At 39.2% G+C, this 20,666-nt stretch overlaps 1 pseudogene; it reads right to left on the reverse strand.

The window, feature by feature from the left end:
- Window positions 1–12,868: 12,868 nt before the first annotated feature.
- On the reverse strand, window positions 12,869–13,022 carry LOC124968878 (uncharacterized; annotated as a pseudogene).
- Between the last annotated feature and the right edge of the window lie 7,644 nt (window positions 13,023–20,666).

The following is a 20,666-nucleotide window of genomic DNA, read 5'->3' on the forward strand; positions in this document are numbered from 1 at the left end:
CCATATTCTTATATTCATAATTTTCCCAGAGAAGATTGAAGTAGTCTGAGCAGAACTTCAATCTCTCTTGCCTATCTGGAGAGCTGTACCATGTATGACCACGTCATCTCCACTCTGGGAACCCAATGACGGGAATGTGTGCAGACACTTAACCCACCTCAGAAAAGCCAAGCACAGAGTGAAAAGGTCACTTGTGGACTGGTGGAAAGGTGTGAGATGCATGGGGACAGCCAAATCACAGAAGAGTTACCTATGCAGGGGCCAAGTCAAGCAAGAGTCAACAGGGGCTGTCTTGCTTGTTCAGGCATTTCATAAACCTACACTCGAGGGTGCTAGCAGGACCCATGGATCCAATATTATGAGTTATTTAACTTGGCCTCTGGCATGACTAGCTCTTTTGTGACTTGGCTGTTCTTGGGGATGTCACACCTTGATTCTATTGGGCTTTACCAAAGAATATTTTTTTAGGTGCATTTTATACTTTCAATGACATAATCCTTTCAGTTTGGAGAAATAATTAAAGAAGAACCAGTAGTAGGGGATACATTCATTTCAGCTCATTATCTCCTGGAAAATGCTGCTTTGCAAAAAGTTGTACTACAGGAAACACTAATTCCAATGGGACCTGCTATTGCAAACACAAACTATCATTTTTCTCTCACTGCATTAAGCAGCAGACCCTGATGGGAACTAGGTGACATTAAGAAGCAGTTAGGAAGATGGTAGAGTAACTCTTAGACCTAAATAAGCAACTACTTTTTGGCTTCAGCTCTCATAGATACCCACCACAAGAAATCAAAGGATGAGTTTTGTAGAAGTTTTAACGCTGAAATCTGTTGTCTGTTTAAGGGAGCAAAGACTTCATAGACTGTCAAAGCAAAGAACTGAATGGTGCTGTGATTAGAGATCAGGAAGTTGGCTTGAGGTCAAAATTCAGAAATCTATAACAATGCGAAATGAGCAAAGACTCCTCTAAGACCTGGAAGCAGTGACTCTCCAGGAGTCTGGTCTCCTCTGTTTTATAGGTCAGGAGATGACAGAATTAAATGCTCTCTTATTTGATTTCCATTGACTTCCCCCTGGAAGCAGAGATTTTATTAGCACACTTTGCTTCTAAAGAAGCTATAGTCTTTGGGTCTAATCCAATGCTTTTCCTGCTATACTATGGAAGGCAGCATGCAGGGAAAGAGTCCTAGAACTCTTTCTTAAAGGATTGGATTTGAGCCTTTGCTTCCATCACTTATTAGCTGTAAAATACAAACCATAATTAACCTCCCATATTGTTAAAGATAATATCAAGATGAAATCAAAGCTCTAATCCCAGTGAGGGTGATATAAATATGAACTTGATAAATGATGGTTATGCTTGTGTTTGCCCAAGTGTCTTCTTGAAAAAAACATGTCAGCAAAAACTGATTCAAAAAAGGTATGATTAGAATAGCATGATGACCTGCTCTCTTAAAGCTGATAGGGGAATATGTAAACCAGGGAGAAACTTGATCAAGCCAGATTGCAATTGGTGGGAACATCTCTCTGGCACCTAGGAAAAAGGTAGGGATGCTAGCTTGTGCTTTGTTGGGTCATTCATGAACAGATCATAGCAAGGGTGGGTGGAAGAGTATTAAGTTCAAGTCCCAACTCTCTCACTAATAAGCAATTATAGATGTTTTCAGAACTTTCTGAAGCTCCATGTTCTGTCTTTAACATAGAGGTATCTCAGAAGGTGATTTCTAAGGGCTTTACCATCTCCCATGATTTTTGGGTGATTCTTTGGAGTAGATTCTTTTTAAAGAAATGAGTAAAACGGAAGACTAGTAATAGTTAAAGTGAACACTTAAGTATCTCATCAATTCCCAAACACTTCTCAATGAGTTTTCATTTTTTTTAAATTTTTTTTATTTGTTCCTGCTGGGGATTGAACCCATGGCCCTGCACTTGCGAGGCAAGTACTTTACCAACTGAGCTATATCCCCAGTCCATCAATTTATTCTTATTGAAAGATCTTTCCTCTTCAGAGCTATGAAACTCTGAAAAATATAAAATTCCAAAGGTATTTACTTTTGAGCAATTGGTAGTGCAGCTCTTGGATTTGGAGTGAGAATGTAGTTCTCAAACTAGTTAGCTTTGGTCCCCCTGAATTGTCAAGTCTCTTTTTCTGTAAAATAAGAATAACTGTGGCTTCTTTCACTTAAGGAGAAAGAAGGAGCTGATTACTTGGGTTTGAAAAGTAGTTGGAAACTGTACATACATATAGGCTCCCCTAGAGCATTATGATACTTAAGGACAGGAGTTTTTCTTTTATTTTCTTGATAAAAGTATTGGAGTCACAGCAAGTGCTAAATTAATGAGTTGATCTGAGAAGGGCTAGGTATTTTGTTTTCATATTCACTTTTTAAATTTACAAAATTACTTCCTCCTTGTTGTAACAAAGTAAAACTCAAACATATGTTCAATAAAAATAAAGAATTTCCCCTGACATACTTTTGTCAATTGTTTGGCATGTATCTTATATATATATAATTTTCACACTGACACATATGTTCACATAGGTTTTTATTTCTTTCCTTCCTTTCTTATCTTATTTTAACCAAAAAGTAATAATGTCATCCATATTATTCTAGGGATAGCCTTTCTAAAATTAATTTTATTTATTCCACAGCTAGATGTCTACTATTTTACAGTACAGATACAACATATATAGCATATTTTTTTCTAGTTCTCCTAAGATAAGCATTTAAGTTGTATTTATTTATTTTTGTTACTAGGGATTAAACCCATGGGTGCTTACCTTTGGGCTATATCTCCAGTCCTTTCCTTTTTTTTTTTTTTTTTTTTTGACTAACTCTCTGAGACTGGTCTCAAACTTGAGATCCTTCTACCTCAGCCCCCTGAGTTGCTGTGATTACAGGGGTGTGCCACTCAGTCTAGCCTATTTTTTAGTTAATTTTTAAAATTTACTTCCCAATAGAAACAATGATGAAACAAAATTTTAAATATATATTTTGATGACTTGTAGACATTAAATCTTAACCCAGCCTAGCCCTAGATCTTTATGGATCAAATCTGCTGGAAACTTATGTTGGATTCCAAAGATAGATTTGGCTCCTAGCGACTTATCAAGGTTTCTTCAGTCCTCTCATAATCCTAAAATGAGTAAAGCTTACTCAACAGCTGCCACCAACCCCAGTTTCCCCAAATGGATAATCTTGTGAGCTTCACAGACTTGAACACGAACACATTGAATGCTGCTTCCACTGCCCTCCCCTTCTCTTCCACCATCCTCCTGTTCTCTTCCACCGATGCACAGGACAGGGGTGGGGTTCTCCCCACCTCTAACCATACATAGACAATTTTAGCAACAACTTTCTTGACATCTGTTTCATCAGGTTCTTAATCTCAGGACCATTAGTAATTGACACCATAAATAAGATCACCGGTGAGTGGCTGGAATCTTGGGATGGGCCAGGAATTTGACCTGCAGATTCTGGGGGATCTGATAAGAGCAGTCTTATGGTAAACTAATATCTGAGGTAAAAAAAAGGGTGACTCTAGCACATAGCTGAGTGGACACGCAGGTTTCCCAACCTGGAGGTGCTCTATAAATAAGATAAAGTTTCCTGACCTATTGCTAAGATTATTTGTAGCCATGGTTACAGCATGCTGTGGTTACAAGGCCATTCTGTCACTAGGAGAGTGGGGCTTCAGACTTTAGTCTTCAGGCAAGAGATTGTTGCCTGGTAATACATTGTTCGTAAAAACGTAACTTATTAAATATTTAAAAATAATGTCAAAAATTTAAAATTGGGAGATTTTACATAAAAGCCTGAATATCTGTATCTAAAAGCAAAAGAAGATTTGGTAAATCTGAGGCCACAGGGAGCCACGTGGGGCTGCCCTCTTCGGAAGGGTCATGAGCTCTCCAGTTTGACAGTCTTCATCTGGTTTGCTACACTAGCATTTGTGTTTGTAACTTCTAGTTTGGAAATGATGATATTTACAACTCAGAAATTCTGTTGCTGCTTATGGCTGAGCAGAAGAAGTAAGCACACATGGGGTGCCTTCTTTCCTTTTCAGGGGACATAATTGCCAACATTAATAGTTATTTGATGAAAAGTAACAGACAACATTTGTCCTAGCACAATATTTAATCCTTATCCTACAGAAAAATAAATAAAAAATAAAAGGCCCAGAAAGGTTAAGTAAATTACTCCAATCTACCAAAGCTGTTGGTAAAGTCAGTATTTGGACCCAGGCAGTCTCTCTCTAGAAGTTATACTTGGAATCATTATATCTCAGTTCTTCAGTTCCATCCAAAGATGAACATGCCTCCAAAGAAAGGGATACTTGCAGTGTTCATCAGCTAATCTCAAAGCATACTTAGTTGAGAACAATGTCTTCTTCTTGTAAGTCTACTATGGAACTGAATGAGCCTGCAGGAGGGTAGGCAAAGCAATGATATGAATCCTGTAGTTCAAGATCAGTCTGCAGAAAGAAGAACATGGGGAGAATCCAGATGTGTAGGGGAATGAGATTCAAGGGACAGCACTGATAGATGGAAAATAATCTTCAGATAAAGAACAGATTGCATTTTGGGGGAGGTACCGAGGATTGAACTCAGGGGCACTCAACCACTGAGCCACATCCCCAACTCTATTTTGTATTTTATATAGAGACTGAGTTGCTTAGCACCTCACTTTTGCTGAGGCTGGCTTTAAACTCCAGATTCTCCTGTCTCAGCCTCCCTAGCCACTGGGACTACAGGCTCGCACCACCACCCTCTGCCAGATTGCATATTCTGAGGACCCAAAGGAACCAAGATTCACCAATCTGACCAAGGGCATTTTAAGTTCATTATAAGCAGAGAGGTTGAGGTCAAAATGAAAACACAGGGTAAGTTGAAGCTTGTGAGAAAATGAAAAAGCTCCTTTTGTAAGAACATGCACAATTACTTTGCAAATGCTTATAAAGTCTGACAGACACAGAGGGGGGAGCCAAAATTTCAGTTTCTCACATGTTCTTATTTTCTTCATCTAGAGGAAGTATCTTAATACCAACAGTGTAGAACAGACATAATGAAAAAGGAATTGAAGCCTGAGATAGGCAAGATGAGTTGAGAGTTCTAGTAAGAAGGTAGATATGACTCCGTGGGGAGAATCTAAGTTTTGGAGTTGGAAAGACCTGGTTCACTGCTGACTCAGTTTGATCCTAGCTATGTAATCTTGGCCAATTTTCTTCTCTGCATCTCAATTTTCGTAGGATTTTGATTAGAATTAAATGAGTTATCTGTGTTAAATGCCTGGCACATAGCAGACCCTTAGCACATAGCTGAGTGGACATGCAAGTTTCCCAGTCTGGAGGTGTCCATAAATAAGATAAAGTTTCCTGACCTATTGCCAAGATTATTTGTAGTCATGGTTACAGTATTTGGTAGCTCCAGTGCTTTTTTGTGACTTGGGAAATGGGGTTTCGAATTTCATTAAGTTCAAGTCTTTAGATCCAGATGAATCTTACCCTGGAGAAATTTATAGATGAGATGAAGAAACCATTGTTGGTCCTGGTTAAGAAATCATGGTACTGAGAGGTTCTAGAAAAACTGGAAAAGGAAAAATGTCACATTATTTTGAAAGAGGAGTTGGGAGAAAGGGTATTTAAACAATGTGGACTTGATGTCAAGTCCAGGGAACATCCTGGAATATATTAATAAACAGATGTTTTGAGAAAGTTTAGAAAAGACAGCAACAATTAATAAGACTTATCTGAGGATTGGTAACCAAACGTTTTTCCAAGCAACTCTCTCCTTTTTTTTTTCAGTCAGAATTACTAAATTAATTGGTTAGGAAAATGCTATGGCTTAGCTAATCACACTGTAAATGTGACACTTGACAAAAATTTCAAAACATTTTGTGGATAAGATGGTGAGCTCTGGATTTAATGACAATACAATTCAAGCTTATAGAATTCAAATATTGTTAATGAGCAGACTGCTCTAAATTTTTGAGAGGCAATATAATCAAGTCCATGTATGACAAACCCACTGCTAATATCATATGGAATGGGGAAAACTTTTCCTCTAAGATCTGAAACAAGCAAGGATGCCTCTTTCTTCACTTTTATTCAACATAGCACTGGAAATCCTAACCACAGAAATTAGGCAAGACAAAGAAATAAAGGACATCCACATTGGAAAGAAGAAAGTCAAACTGTGCTTGTTTTCAGATGACATGACCTTAAATACAGAAAACCTCAAGTCTCCACCAAAAACTCTTGGAATTAGTAAGCAAATTCATTAAGTTGCACGACACAAAAACAACCACAAAAATCAGTAGCGTTTCTGTATGCAAAGAGTGAGCTACCTAAAAAAGCAATCAAGAGAACAGTCCCATGTACAGTAGCTACAAAAATTTAAAATACCTAGAAATAAATTTAACCAATAATGTAAAAGATGCCTACGAAGAAAACTACAAAACATTAATGAGAGAAATAAGAAAGGATACAAATAAGTGGAAAGATATTCTGTGTTCAAGGTTTGGAAGAATAGAGTACTGGCATAACTGGGTAAAAGCCTGGATTTTGTGATTTTTGTGGGATAAAAAACCATTGTGCCTTTTAAAAAATTTTTGCCATGGGCCTTCACTTTCTCACTTGGCATCATGGATGGAAACAGGCTTCTCCAAATTTATCAAGCAAACACAGTAAAATTTCTTTAATTTAGATTAACTGGGCAGGGTGTGTATGTGTGAAATTGTGGGGGTGGTGGTAAAGAGGAAGTATGATATAAGAAAGCTGTTCTGAATTAGGTATTAAGAATGAATAAAATAATATTGAAAGAAGAAATTTGGTTTATTCTATCATTTTTCCACCAGATTAGCTTACCTCCATTTAGATACATTTTTAATGAATTTGAGTCATTGTATATGCATTTTTTGGCAACTAAATGATTGCTTCTAAATGAGATAATGGTTTTTGTTTTTCCTTCAAGTGGGTTAACATCAAACTCCCCCATATCCTTGCTTTTCGCCTCTGAATTGGTTTAGTCCATCTTTCTTAACATGTATTAGAAAAGCAAACTGGATTTCAGACCTTGTTTCAAGTATTCCAATCTCTGAATCAGGGACATTTGAGTTAATGAGAAACATATAATACAAATCATTTTTGTTCCTCAAGGCAAATCTTTGAGGAGTTTCCATGAAAACCTTACCTAGGTGCAAACGACAAAGTGAAATTGAATTTACTTTTAAAATATTCCTTTATTTAGATTTACTCCTAACTGGACTATATTTCTTGCTCCTTCTTTCTCCTCTGCCTACCATTCGCTTACTCTTGATGAATTAGGTTTGGTTATGCTTTTTTGTGATCTTTCCTTCTTGCTCCCATTCGCATTGGCAGTGATTATGAATCCTGCCCTCTAGAGCCCCAAGAAGACTTGGGAGGAAGTGCATGGGGCTGGGGAAGGGCATCAAGCTGCCAGAGTAACACTTTGCTGAAGTGACTAACTTTTTCTGTGATTCAGTTGAAGGGCTTTATTGGTGGTGTGTGGACACAGTTCTATTGGGTAGGGCAGAAGGTATGGGCTAGTGCTCCAGCTCTGTCTCTAATGAAAACTTGGGCAAGTGTTCAAAACTTTCTGAATCTCAGTTGCCAACAATTAGGCCTCCTTCCTTATCTTTACATGCTTCCCAAGAAATGTCAAATGCATCAGCACTGCAACGGGATTGAAAGTCTTTGACAGCAAGAAGTTGCTTTCTTCCCTCTTTCTTTTTCCCTTGTTTTCTTTAAAAATTATTTCATGGACATGACAGTCAAAAAGATACTTAACTTTGAAGAATTTCCCTTGAACCACCTTTAATGTCCTACTGAAAGGAGGTTGTGGAAAGGGTTATGTCCCTTTGAACGAATGAATCTCTTCTCCTGGTCTCCAAAATTCTAGCAGAGTGGAGTTGAGCAGGGAGGGAAGCACTCTGCGGGGACAGGCAGGACATGTCTTTCTTGGTGTGCGCACCCTCTGTGTCCAGGGCAGGCAGAACTGCCAATTCCAACTCTTCTGCTTTTGAGAAGGCAATAGCTCTAGAACAACTTCCTAACAGAAGACAGATTGTTAGGGAAGGAGATGGAGACAGAGCAAAGAAGAGAGGTAGGGAGACAGTAGAGCATCCTGAGGAGGATAAATACAATCAAAGCACGGTATGTGCCTTATATAGAAATGTCAGTGTAACATTACAGTTTATACAGTTGACATGATTGAAAAATTATGATAACAAGGAAAAGCAATTTCACCACACTACAGGAGGATGCTGGGTTCACTGAATTCCTTGCGAGTCAAGAGTGGCTCTGGTTTTGTCACCAACACAGTGTGAAGTTTGATGTGGTGGTCATGAAAATGTGCCTATGTTCCTCTGAATTCTGGCAGAATAACTGATCAGGAGCCTACATGGGGCTCCTTAGTGCCGAGACCACGCCTACAGCGAGCAGCTTCAGCCAATGCCTGAGCTCGGCCGGGCTGCTAAGGGGAACCGATGTTGGACTGGAGATGTGGGACTCCCCCGCGGACTGACTCTAGCAGACTCAACCGGCTCCCCTCTGGCCTCGCCACATCTTCCCTAGATGGCACAGTGGTCTAGCACGTATTGACCCAACTTTCTCTCACTTCCTGGTTTGCTGACTGCCCTCACTTTTGCACAGGCATTTCCTCTAATAAAACTTTGTACCCTTAACCCCGGCTTGACTTCTGCTTTTCACAGAACCCAGAATAGCACAATAGGAAGATCACCTAAATCTCTGTTTTAACTTCTATATCTTGCAAGTTGGGAGATTAGGGATGCAGAGGAGCTAGAAAAGAAGAGGGAAATTGAGATTAATTCGGTATCTGGATGTGCTGGGCAAGTCACAAGCATTATGTCACATAATTATCTTGTCAACTTTAATGTGGCAGGTTGTTGTGCTATTTTACAAAGGAGAAAACTGAGGATCAAAGAAATTAAATAACTGACCCAAGTTTAGATAACTGCAAAAACTGCTTTGGGAATCAGTTCTTATCTATCTTCAAGATTTTGCCTTCTCTACTTTTCTAGTACTTCCCTGCTTTTCTGTCTACTTTATTGAGGATCAGATGAAACGAGAAATGTGAAAACCCTTTGAAAATGTAAAAGACTTGATACTCCAAAGTCAAAGATAGTTATTTTTGTTGGTCACAATCAGGATCACTACATACTAATATGAGACCAGAACAAAACAAAACTGTTGACTCCTTGTTCAAATTTATTGAGAATTTTAAGATGGCATTGAACCAATTGTCTTCTGGGTGTGAGACCCATGCAGCCAGCCCTGGTTACAGCAGAATGGTTGACAAAGGGGTGATTAAATTGAATTTGAAGATACTTTTCTAGAAGTGTAAGTTTAAAAAATTAATTGTTCGGAAAACAACAATAAAAAAAGAAATCCCTAGTTCGCTGAGACTCTCAATGCCACAGAAATTATCTGACTTTCTGTAATAGTCATCATACATGTCAAACAAAAACAAGGATTTCTGAGCCAAACGGAACCAATAATGTTTATGAGAATACAAGGGGCAAAGGGCAGGATATGCCTGTAGCAATTCCTTACCAGCTCCAGGGGTTCTGGTGACATCTGGGGGCCTCTGCTCCAAGCTTTAGCCCATGGAAAAGCATAGGCCCCGCTACTTTCCCCCCTGAGAAATGTAAGGCAATGTCTGTTAAATTAGTTCTGGGCTCAGTTTTGGGGGCAGCTTGCTCTCTTCCAGGCAGTAATGCTGTCTTTGAATATGGGGAAACACCAATCTTGGCCCAGCAGAAACACACACCCACTTCACTTGACCAGATGGGTGGCACCACAGTTCTGTGCAAGCTTCAGATCCAATAGCATCACTAAGGGTACCTGAGTGTCATGGCACTTCGAGCCAGTATGGTTCCTCCAGTGGGGGCATCTTGGGTTGGATCGAATATCCATTTGTCTGGAAAAACCCACATGAGCCTCTTTGTACGGCAGTGAGAAGCATGTTTGCACATTATCCTAGTTTCTAGTGAGCATACGGATCCTCTTAGATTAGGCAGGGAAATCCATCAGCATTGTCCTCATTCCTGCTTGGGTTTGACCTTCTACTTTGAGCTTTTGACATGGTTAATAAGAACTACTCTATCATTCCATGGCATAAAAGCTGGTGACAACCTGAAGGAAGATGGTCATGAATCTTAGAGTTATTGGATGCGGTGGGGGAGGGGGGCTCATTTGTCTACTCTTGTGCCTTTAGGCAATCTAGCACCAACCTCATCTCTCACCACTTCCTCATTTGTTTTTAATGCTAACTAATACCATAATGTTTTATACTTATTAACTTTTGTGGAGATGTTTAATCAGCCTGAAAGACCCTTGTCTACTTTGTTCAAGGGAGGAACTCCTACCTCTTTAAGATGCTACTCAAGAAATGTCAATAGCTTGCTCCATTCTTCAGGCTTCTGGTAAGAAGCTAGAAATCTGTCCTGAGGTTGCCATTCACTATGGAGAATGGAGGCAGAACAGTATATAGAAGACTTGTATTTGTTCATTTCTATCCAGATTTAAAATACCTCATCTCTTTTGTAGACCACATCAGATAAAGTATTGGGTCACATTATCTGATTTTTAGTAAAAAAATATGGTTGTGACCAACATGGATAATTTGCAGGTGGTGCTCTCCATCCTTAAGATGATCAGGGCATCTCTCCAAGGCATCTTTTTGAAATTTGGTGTCTGAGAGAAGCAACACATCAGGTCTTTAATGCTCCAGGAAAGCATTTTTCCAAAATGTTTTTTGAGAAACCATTAATAATAATTATTAAAAGGCAGAGGATGTGGCTTAATAAATATTGTAAATTGAACAAAATTATGCAGATATCTTTATTCAGGGTCTTCCCAGAGCCCTTAATTTTCTAACATAAACAGATTTTTCTAAGAGAAAATGTGTGATATTTTTCAAACTTATTACCTAAGGAAACATTACTCTTCATATCTTCTGGTACTACCATTGCAAAGATCTCTTTTTAGAAAACTGGAAATTGGGCATCCTTATAATTTGTCATCCAAGTACAATTTTGAAAGAGGGGGGCACCATTACACCAGCATAACAAGCATAAAATAGAACTGGCCCAGATAAACTGGGAACAGTTGGTCACCCTACTTAGAAGACATAGCCCAGTAGCTTCCATTCTACCAGAACAGTCAGAATGGGAGACTATTGGAGCACTAGGAATTTTAGGAGGAAAGTGACATTTATAGAGACTGTTGCTGGGGATGTAGGAGACACCAGTAGCAAATTCACCCTTGACTTCAGAATGTCAGTGTACCGTGAGGGAGAAGGACTTTGAAAGGCTCATTGGCGGAACTGCAAACAGTAGCTACCAGCAACATGGATGAGAAATGTATTGCCATCCTCAGGCAGAACTTTCTGCCACTCTACTGACCTTACCCAAGCCCTATATTTCAGCAGAGTAATGTGCTCGCTAGTGGCATCAGGTCTCAGTGTGAGTGCCCATGACCCCTACTTGTAAAATGGCCAATTGCAAAAACAAACAAATAACTTCAAGCACTCTGGGGAAAGAGGATGCCATTTCACTCAGGATTTGCCAAATAAAACAGTCTGGGAAAAACAAAATAAATAACTTTCTTGGGTCTAATGAGAAATGGCAAGTGTTTCTATTTCAGGGTCTAAGCCTCCTTTGTCTGATGGACTATTGGAATTTGGTTTTGCTGAAGTTGTTGCTCTCTGCCCAGCCAATTGGACCTGTTTTATAGTTGGCTTAGATGCCCTGGGCTTCATCTGGATGGCTGCATGTAATCCATGTAGCATAGTGTTCATTTCCTATGTATAAGTCTGCTTTTTGTTACTGTAGCTAAATATCTGAGTCAAGTTAGCTTTATTAAAAAAAAAGAGGTTTATTTAGCTAACAGATTTGGAGGTTGAAAATCCAAATAACACAGTTCCAATTCTGGCAAGGGTTCATGGTAGACGTCAGAACTGAAAAAAAACCCGTGGGAGGATAGATAAGATTGTAAAATAGAAGGGCAGAGAGGCTGAGGTCTTGCATTCCCTTCTGAGTACACGCCTCACTAGGCCCCACATCTTAAAAGTTCCATGCTATCATTGCTACATGAAGACCAAGCTTCCAACACATGAATTTTGGAGGGACACATTTAAAGTTATCCAAACAACAGCAGCACCCAATTTTTCAAATCTCCCAACTAAGGTCTTCTGCTCATTTTCCCTTACTCCCAATCCTGGGCTCTCAATCAGAAGAAGACTAGCAGAAGACCCTCCCACTCTCTCTTTCCTGGGTTAAAAATGTCAAGCTGTGTGTCATTCGCTAATTCATTATTTAAACACACACACACACACACACACACACACACACACACACATGCCCCTATATGTATTTGGTAGAAGCTTTTAAGCAGGGAGTGACTAACACAATTAAGATTTGTTTTTCTCAATTTATAAATAATCCTTTCATCACAGTAGGTTGAAAGGAATAGTTTTGGGGACACAGAACTTAGCTGGAAGGATTTTTCAGAAAACTCTCTCCATTTGTGTTAGAAACTGAGAGATTCCTGATCCTCTAGTATTCAGAGTGATTCTTCTGTTTCTCTCAAAACTAGAGAGATCCAGGCATGGTGACACAAGCCCATAATCCTAGTGGTTTGGGAGGCTGAGGCAGGAGGATAGCAAGTTTGAGGCTAGCCACAGTAATTTAGTTAGGCCCTAAGCAACTTAGTGAAACCTTGTCTCAAAATAAAAAGTAAACAGGGCTGGGAATGTGGCTCATTGGTAAAGCACCTCTGGGTTCAATCCTCAGTTCAAAAGAAAAGAAAGGAAAAGCTAGAGAGAAAGGCCCAGGTTGGCAGTAACCTATAACCTGTAACCAGGACTTACAATTCAGGATAGTGATCAAGAAGGAAGTATATAAATTATTAATACTTTAAACTGATAAGAGCAAATACTACACTTGATCTCAGCCAAAAGATCAAGAAGCAATAGCTCAGTAGTACTTTGAGAAGTATTTTCATAATTATCCCATGTGATCCTCACAGCAATTTCTTTGCATTTGGAAGTTCATGAGTTTGCATTCCCATTGCACACCACTGTGAGGTGCAGAGTGGTTTAGCATTTCTTCCAATGGCCACGATGGTGGTTGAAGACAGATCCCAAGCTAGAACCCAAGTGTCCTAATTTTCAGTACAGAGTGTGTTTTACCTCAGCAAGCTCCCCACTATACAGCAGTGCTTTAGAGGTTTGAGGTATATATGGGGAGTCTGGGAGAGACAAGTGGACAGGCGTCATCATGCTGAGAAAATGTGTCTTTGTGGAAGGAAGCTTGCTGGTTCCTTGAAAGGACTGGATTAGCCACTGCACTGGACAGAATAATGTCCACTCAGATTCATATCTTTCCTGGGACTCAGGATGTAACTTTGTTTGCAAATAGGGTCTTTGCAGATATAATTAGTTAAGATGTCATACTAGAGCAGGGTGGGCCCTAAATTTAACATGATTGGTATTCTTTCAAGAAGAGAAGAGACACAGACAGGGACACATTGAGAAGACCGCCATATGCCAATAGAGGCAGAGATGGGAGTGATGCCTTTGCAAGTTAAGAAACTGCAAGGACTTGCTGACAATCACCAACACTAGGATTGCTGCATGGGACAAATTGTTCCTCAGAACTGGTCAGAGGAAACCAACCTTTCTGACTCCTTAGCTTCAGACTTCTGGCTTCTGAAACTGTACAAATAAATAAATTTCTTTTTAAACCACCTGATTTGTTGTTCTTTCTTACAGCAGCTCAGGGAAACTGATACAGTCATACTCTGGAATAGCACTTTCCAATAGAAACAAAATGTGATTTGTATATATGATTTCGGATAATTTAATAGCTGCATTTAACAAGGATAAATTAATTGAGTAATATATTTTACCTGATGTAAAAATACATTTTAAGCATGTTTTCTATGTAAAATTAATAATACATTATTTTACAATATTTTTTCATACTCCATCTTTGAATCTGATGTGTAGCTTACATGTATAGCATATTTCCAATCCACACCAGTTATTGAAAGTTCTCAGTCACCAGGTTACTAGTGACTTCCATGTTGGAGAACATACCCATGGACTTTTTTTCTATGCCATGCTGTTGTGCACTGCATTGCTTCAGTGAGGTCAGGAGAGGGAGCAAGAAGGAAGGCTTTTTCCTCTACGTCTGCTCTCTCTATCCCTATTGATTTGTCCTAAACACATACCCCACCAAATACCCATGACTTCTCTCCCAGAGAGCATCCCATGAACAAATCTGGGATGGATGGAATGGAGAATTCCTTTCCAGACTTCCTGCTCCCTCAAGAGGATTCCAATATTAATCCTAGTACTTTTTCTTGGGTCTAGCTGAATCTCACTTTAGCTTTCTTCCAGGAGCAAGGAATTGTCAGTCCACTGAGCTTAGCTGACCCTGAATCTCTCTGAAGCATGATTTAAGCACACGTTCCTCTCACTCTTCCTTCTATTGCTGTTGGGAGTAGGACAGCAGGCCTGGGTCTGGATCTGACACTGACAGATTCTCATGCCGATTCCAAAGAGATGCCCAAGACCAAATGTTACAAAGACAAACCATATGGGAGTCCCGGCACTCTAGGCCATTAATAGGAATTTTTGAACGACTGTGATTGATGGTGTAGCTCTTACAAGTCCAAGATCAATGAAAATGCATCTTGATCTTTTGAACTCACCCGTTTTATCTTGGATCCTTTTCCTGTACAACGAGACCCATTTCTGTGATGCCTGAAGGCATCTGGGACCCCTCCGATGCATTTGCCATCTCTACCCTTGCCAGCCATCCTGTCAGTGGGATGGAGGAGGGTGATGGCCTTGAAAACCAGAATTTTTATCATGAGGCTAAATGCCAAGCCAGACCATTAGAGGTGGCAATTCCACACCTTGCCTAAAGAAAGACCATGGGCCCAATAAAGAGCACTACTCACCTTGATATAGACTAGGGGATGATAATACACACAGTCTCATTTTTGAGTTTGTTTCTGTGTCCCCATTTATGTGAACAAAAAAGACCTTCCTCTCTCTTTCCCCCTAATGTAGCAAGGTATTGAGGAGAGGCTCGATAGAGAATTTGACTTTCTTTGAAGTCTTGAATTCCTCCCAGATCTGTGGGCCACTTTCCTAAGAAAACATGCATGAATTCAATTTTGCATGCAATTTCAAGGCATTCACAAACCTCTTGGAACCTGTCCAGAGAACTTATGTTAAGGACAATAGGTGCAGAACAACTATTATGGGCTTAAAGTGAGGCAGTCAGATTGAAGTGGACACTGTACCATTTTTTTGAAGAGTCAGGAAACTGTGTCATTTTCTTGTTTTACCTGTTCCTCAGGAAGCCACCATGTTTTAGGAAAACAGTTTCCTTGGTAAAATGAGGCTAGGGACAATGTTATTCAGTTATTTTCTCTCTATTCCCACTTTGGAATTTGTGATACCAAATAGCATTATTGCATGCTCTAAGAAGTTGTTTTTTTTTTTTTTTTTTTCTGTACCAAGGCCTTGTGCATACTCGTACAAGACAAGCACTCTACAACTGAGCTATGACCTTAGCCTTCTAAGAAGCATTGAAGAAATCACACATTGATTTAACCAGAGAATCTTATTCTTGTATAATACCTCAAGTATTCCACAGAATATACTTACTGGCTGCTATTAAATCTAGACCAATGTGTAGATCATTCTGCATTTTGTTTTCTCCCATGAAAATCACAGGGTTCTACTTTTCTCTCCACTTGGAACTATAGTATGTAGTCTGCCTCCTCTTGCCCTGTCCTGGATAGCATGGCCGTCAACACACATAGCTACATGTTGGTTGGCAGGGCTACAAATGAGTGGAATGGGATGTCAGGAGAAATCATGGACATAATCCTTTTCTAGAGAGGACACCATTCTCATAGATCACAGTGTTAACAATGTCCTCTGGACTTGTGTGGAAGGGTGGTAATGGAGTCCAGATGTGGATATCAGAGGTGATCATGGGTCTTTGCCTGTTCTTTGGTTTGTGGACAACTAGGATTTTCCTTCAGAGGCACCTGTCTGGAGCCGCCCAATAGAAAGTGCAGTTGCCTGGCTGGGTGGGGGACCTGGTTGAAAGAGGATCAAAGAAAATGTCTTCAAAGGGGTTGAATTGAAAGTGAGTCTTGAAAGTCATGAAGTATTTAATTCAGTAGTAAGGAGGCTCCTTGGCAGAGAAGAGAGTGTGACCCAGATATAGGGGTGCTGTATAGGGAACACACACAGAAAACAGACCACACAACTAAGAGTAGTCGGAATGTATGTTTCTTGGTTTGTGTTTTGAAGAAGAATGCAGTACTACACAAACCTACCTCATTTAATATTCTGCAGTTATAGAAAATAGGGGATTTGACAGAGCTGGGTTATACCCTGAACTCTCCTTCAAGGGTTCTGACTTGGACAATTGCCAAACCTGGATTCCCTTTGTCCGTTTTTTTTTTTTTTTTTTTTTTAAAGAACTTTTATTTGGTTAATTGCTAAATCCTGGATATTTTGTAGGAAACTTATCCATCTGTTTCTGATTCTTTCACACTTATCAAACGTTTTGTAAGAACTTTTGTATAGTCAACCAGCCTTCAGAACCATTTCCATAAACCTTTTGAACCTATTTACTTTGAAGCAGGAAGCTGCTATTCTGCCAAGAAAACAAGAATGTAGGGCTCGTGAGAACTACTATATGACATCCAGTCAACCTCAAGGAGTTCCCCACCTGACAAACTGTCTCTCCAGTCTGGACTTGGAAGTTGCAGAATTTTCCCCAGTTCTGTGACTTTATAGTTGGAATGGTCACAATTTTTTCTGTCTTTGTAATAGCATTTATGAGATTGTTCAGTGACTTGACACCTTTCACTTGCTTAAAGCACCAAGGGAAGTGAGCTCAGCATGCAAATTTCATATGTTCCCTCCAAATCAGATTTCTTGAAACAAGCTAATTCACAGGAACAAGTAGATACCAATTCAGAGGGCAGTTACCTCTCTAATTTCTCTTTGACCATTATGCCAGGAACCACTTCTTTCTTATCTTTGAATCTCCAGTATTTAATGCAGGTCTCAGCATAAGATAAATGCTCAGGAAATGTGTGCAGACTAACTGTTGGCTAAGAGGTCAGTGTGTGAAAACAAAAATTGCACAATTTCTTTTTAAGTAAATTAGCTTAATGATCCTTGTCCATATCATTTTGCAGAGACAAATTTTACTTCTACTATATAAAGGAAAAGAAATTAGTAGAATAGTGAAAAGAATATTATGCTTGCCAGAATCTCAGGTGGTTTAATTTCCATGAGGTAGGATGGATGGACTTGGAGCACATGATTACTTTTCCTATGAAAAGTGAAAAACTATTATGTTTATTACGTTGTCCTGGTTTATGGCCACTGGTCTTAAGACTTTTATCATCATCGTTGTGATTAGTCTTGTCAGAATTTCTAGTGGAGTTTGTGAGCTTGAAATATAAACACTGCAGATCTGAAGGAGGAAAAAAAAAAAAAAAACCTGAGCAAAGTGGACTCAGATAGGAATTATGGACAGAGGCACCTGATCGAGGCCGTGGCACCAGAAGATAGAATCTGATAAAATGGCAAAGGTTTATTAAGAACTTGCCAGCTGCCAGACACTAATTCTAAGTGTCTAACTTGCATCATTTCATTTAATTCTCACAACAATTTGATGAGGTAGGAACTACTTTTTTTCCTATTTACCTATGAGGAATCCAAGGCACAGATATATTGTCACACAGGAGAGGCTGCACTTGATCCCAAGTAGTGGTACTCTGTCTCTACATGTCTTTTTTGTTGTTGTTGTTGTTGGTACTAGGAATTGAAACCAGGGGCTTTAGCCACTGAGTCACATCCCCAGTCATTATTTATGTTTTTATTTAGAGGTAGGATCTCAGTAAATTGCTGACGCTGACTTTGAACCTGTGCTCCTCCTGCCTCAGCCTCCTGAGCCACTGGTATTACAGGCATGCACCACTATGCCTGACTGTCACTGTATTCTTAACGCCTGCCTAGTAACTCTGCTGCTCCTCAGCTACACAGTATGAGAAAGGCATTTTGAACCCTTGGCCCTGGGTACTTAGGACAATGGGATTAGTAATAATAAGAATTACTTGGTCAAGTTTACGGGATGATTCTCTGAAGCTTTTCAGGTAATGAATATAAAATATTTGTAATAAAGACAGAGACATGATACTTATCTATTTATTTGAGAAAGGACCTGGCTCAGAGTTATAATTTAATAAATATTTTCTGAATAAATGAATGTGGAAAATAGATTTATGATAAAAGTAAAAATCAGTTCTCCCCAATCTCACTATATTACCTATTTATACAATCTTCTAACATAATCACTTTTTAAATTTTTTTCACTTTTATTAATTCATATTAGTTATACATAACATTAGGATTCATTTTGACTTAATTATAAGTGCATGGGAATATCACTTGATCCAATTCAGTCTTCAGTACTCACTCTTACCCTCCCCTTCTCCCTCTTCCTGTTACCTTGCTTCTACTGATTCTTCTACTGTTTACTTACATTTTTTTTTATTAGTCTTGTGGATGTACATGGTGATGAGAATCACTGTGATATATATACATATATTTTTTCCCTTATCCCATCCCTCCTTTTTCCCCCTTAATCCCCTTCTCTGACACCCCTGACTTTTTAAAAAATTTTGATGGATCCTCCACCCCCATTCAGTTGTTGCTTCCACATATCAGAGAAAATATTTGACCTTTGATTTTCTGGATCTGGCTTATTTCAACTTAGCAGTATAGTCTCTGGTTCAATCCATTTACTAGCAAATGATAAAATTTCATTCTTCTTTACAGCTGAGTAATAGTCCACATAAAATATCTTCCCACCCCTCTCTTTTTGATACTGGGTATTGAACCCCAGGGCTTTCAACCACTGAGCCACAATCCTGGCCCTTTTTATTTTTATTTTGAGATAGGGTCTCACTAAGTTGCTTAGGGCCTTGCTAATTTTCTGAGGATGGTCTTGAACTTGCAATCTCCTGCCTTAGTCTTCAGAGCTTCTTGGATTAGAGGTGTACACCACCTTGCCTGGCCACACACAGTCACCCTGAAGAGAAATCATACTTGATGTAAAAGTAGTATAGACCTAAACACCTCCCATTTAACATGCATTTTAGGGTTGATCTGTTGGAAATAATTTCATTTAATAGTGAACACCAGGCAAAGTGACCATTTATGGACTTCCAACTAGAGAAGGACAAGATTTTAAACTGTGTACCCCAAATATCAATGAACCTTACTCAAAAGTTTAAATATATTTGATTAATCTTGTCCCACAGCTGGAAATTTTTATAACTCAAGAATTACCTATCTCAAAATGTGATGAAAGCTGTGTCAAAACAGGAAATAAGTCTATATTATTTGGTGTTGAAAAACTTGGCTCATAGAATGGAGCCTGGCTCATAATAGGTGCTCAAATATCTGTCAAATGAATTAATTTGATGGAGGTTGTTAGTTTGCCTTTTCTCTTCCAGGTAGAAATGGGAACCCAGGAAGAGGCGGGGCAGGTGGAACAGCAGTCATGAATTGCTTGAGTGATGTGTGAGGAAGTGCCCATCCAGAGGGCAGCCATCCAGGAGGCCTTGGTCCCAGGCAGCTGCCCCTGGGGGTCTTCCCACTCAGTCATGGGGACCTGTGCTTCTTTCTATGAAGCCAAGACTTCACTGTGCACCGAGTGTTCCCTTTCAGCCATCAGGAGCTGATTGCTTGGTGACCGGGTGAAATGAATTTGGACAAAACCCAAGCTCCATGTGTCTGTGCACATGCACGTCCTGGGTACCGACACATGTGTGTTCACGGAACACACCAATACATGGAGCTTGAATTAAACTAAATCAGGAATCCCTTGCCAAATTACTGAACTCCAACAGAAACCACTTATAAATCTTTTTCTGAAGCTTGAATTGAAGCCTATTCTGTAATAATAATGCAAATAAAACACCCCAGCACACATGTATGTACACCAAAGAAATAAAAATACTCCTAATGAATCGGTTTGAAGCAGAACTGATTTATGAAAGTTGTTGAACCCCTAGATCAAAGTATCATCCAAATAGAACTTTAACCAAATTCATATTCCATTCATTTAAATTCACTTAAATATAGCTACAATGCATTTTATGCTTAGTTATGTTCAATAAAAGGTGAATGACCTGGTTTTGTGAACCAAACATATTTAACAGCAGCAAATGAGTACTACAAAATAATTTTATTATGAATATTTTCATAGAGAAAGATTCCACATGTGACAAGAATAATTGTATATTAGTTTATCTTTTAAACCAATTTAGATTTACATATTTGGCTTTTTGTAAAACCCCCAGAATATGCATGCAGATACTTTTGACCATGTAGATCAGTTTCTCTTGGTTTTCACTGTTCCTTGTAGACTCCCAGGTCATCAAACCCCTGAAACACTCTACTGAGACAATTTCAAAGAGTGACTGCTGTAACTTCCTTTCCAGGTTTCTAGCCAAGATGTTGGACACTGCAAAGATACCTGAAGCTTGCACAATGATGCCAC

The sequence above is a fragment of the Sciurus carolinensis genome, chromosome 1 (genome assembly GCF_902686445.1).
Source record: "Sciurus carolinensis chromosome 1, mSciCar1.2, whole genome shotgun sequence".
Lineage (NCBI taxonomy): Eukaryota > Metazoa > Chordata > Mammalia > Rodentia > Sciuridae > Sciurus > Sciurus carolinensis.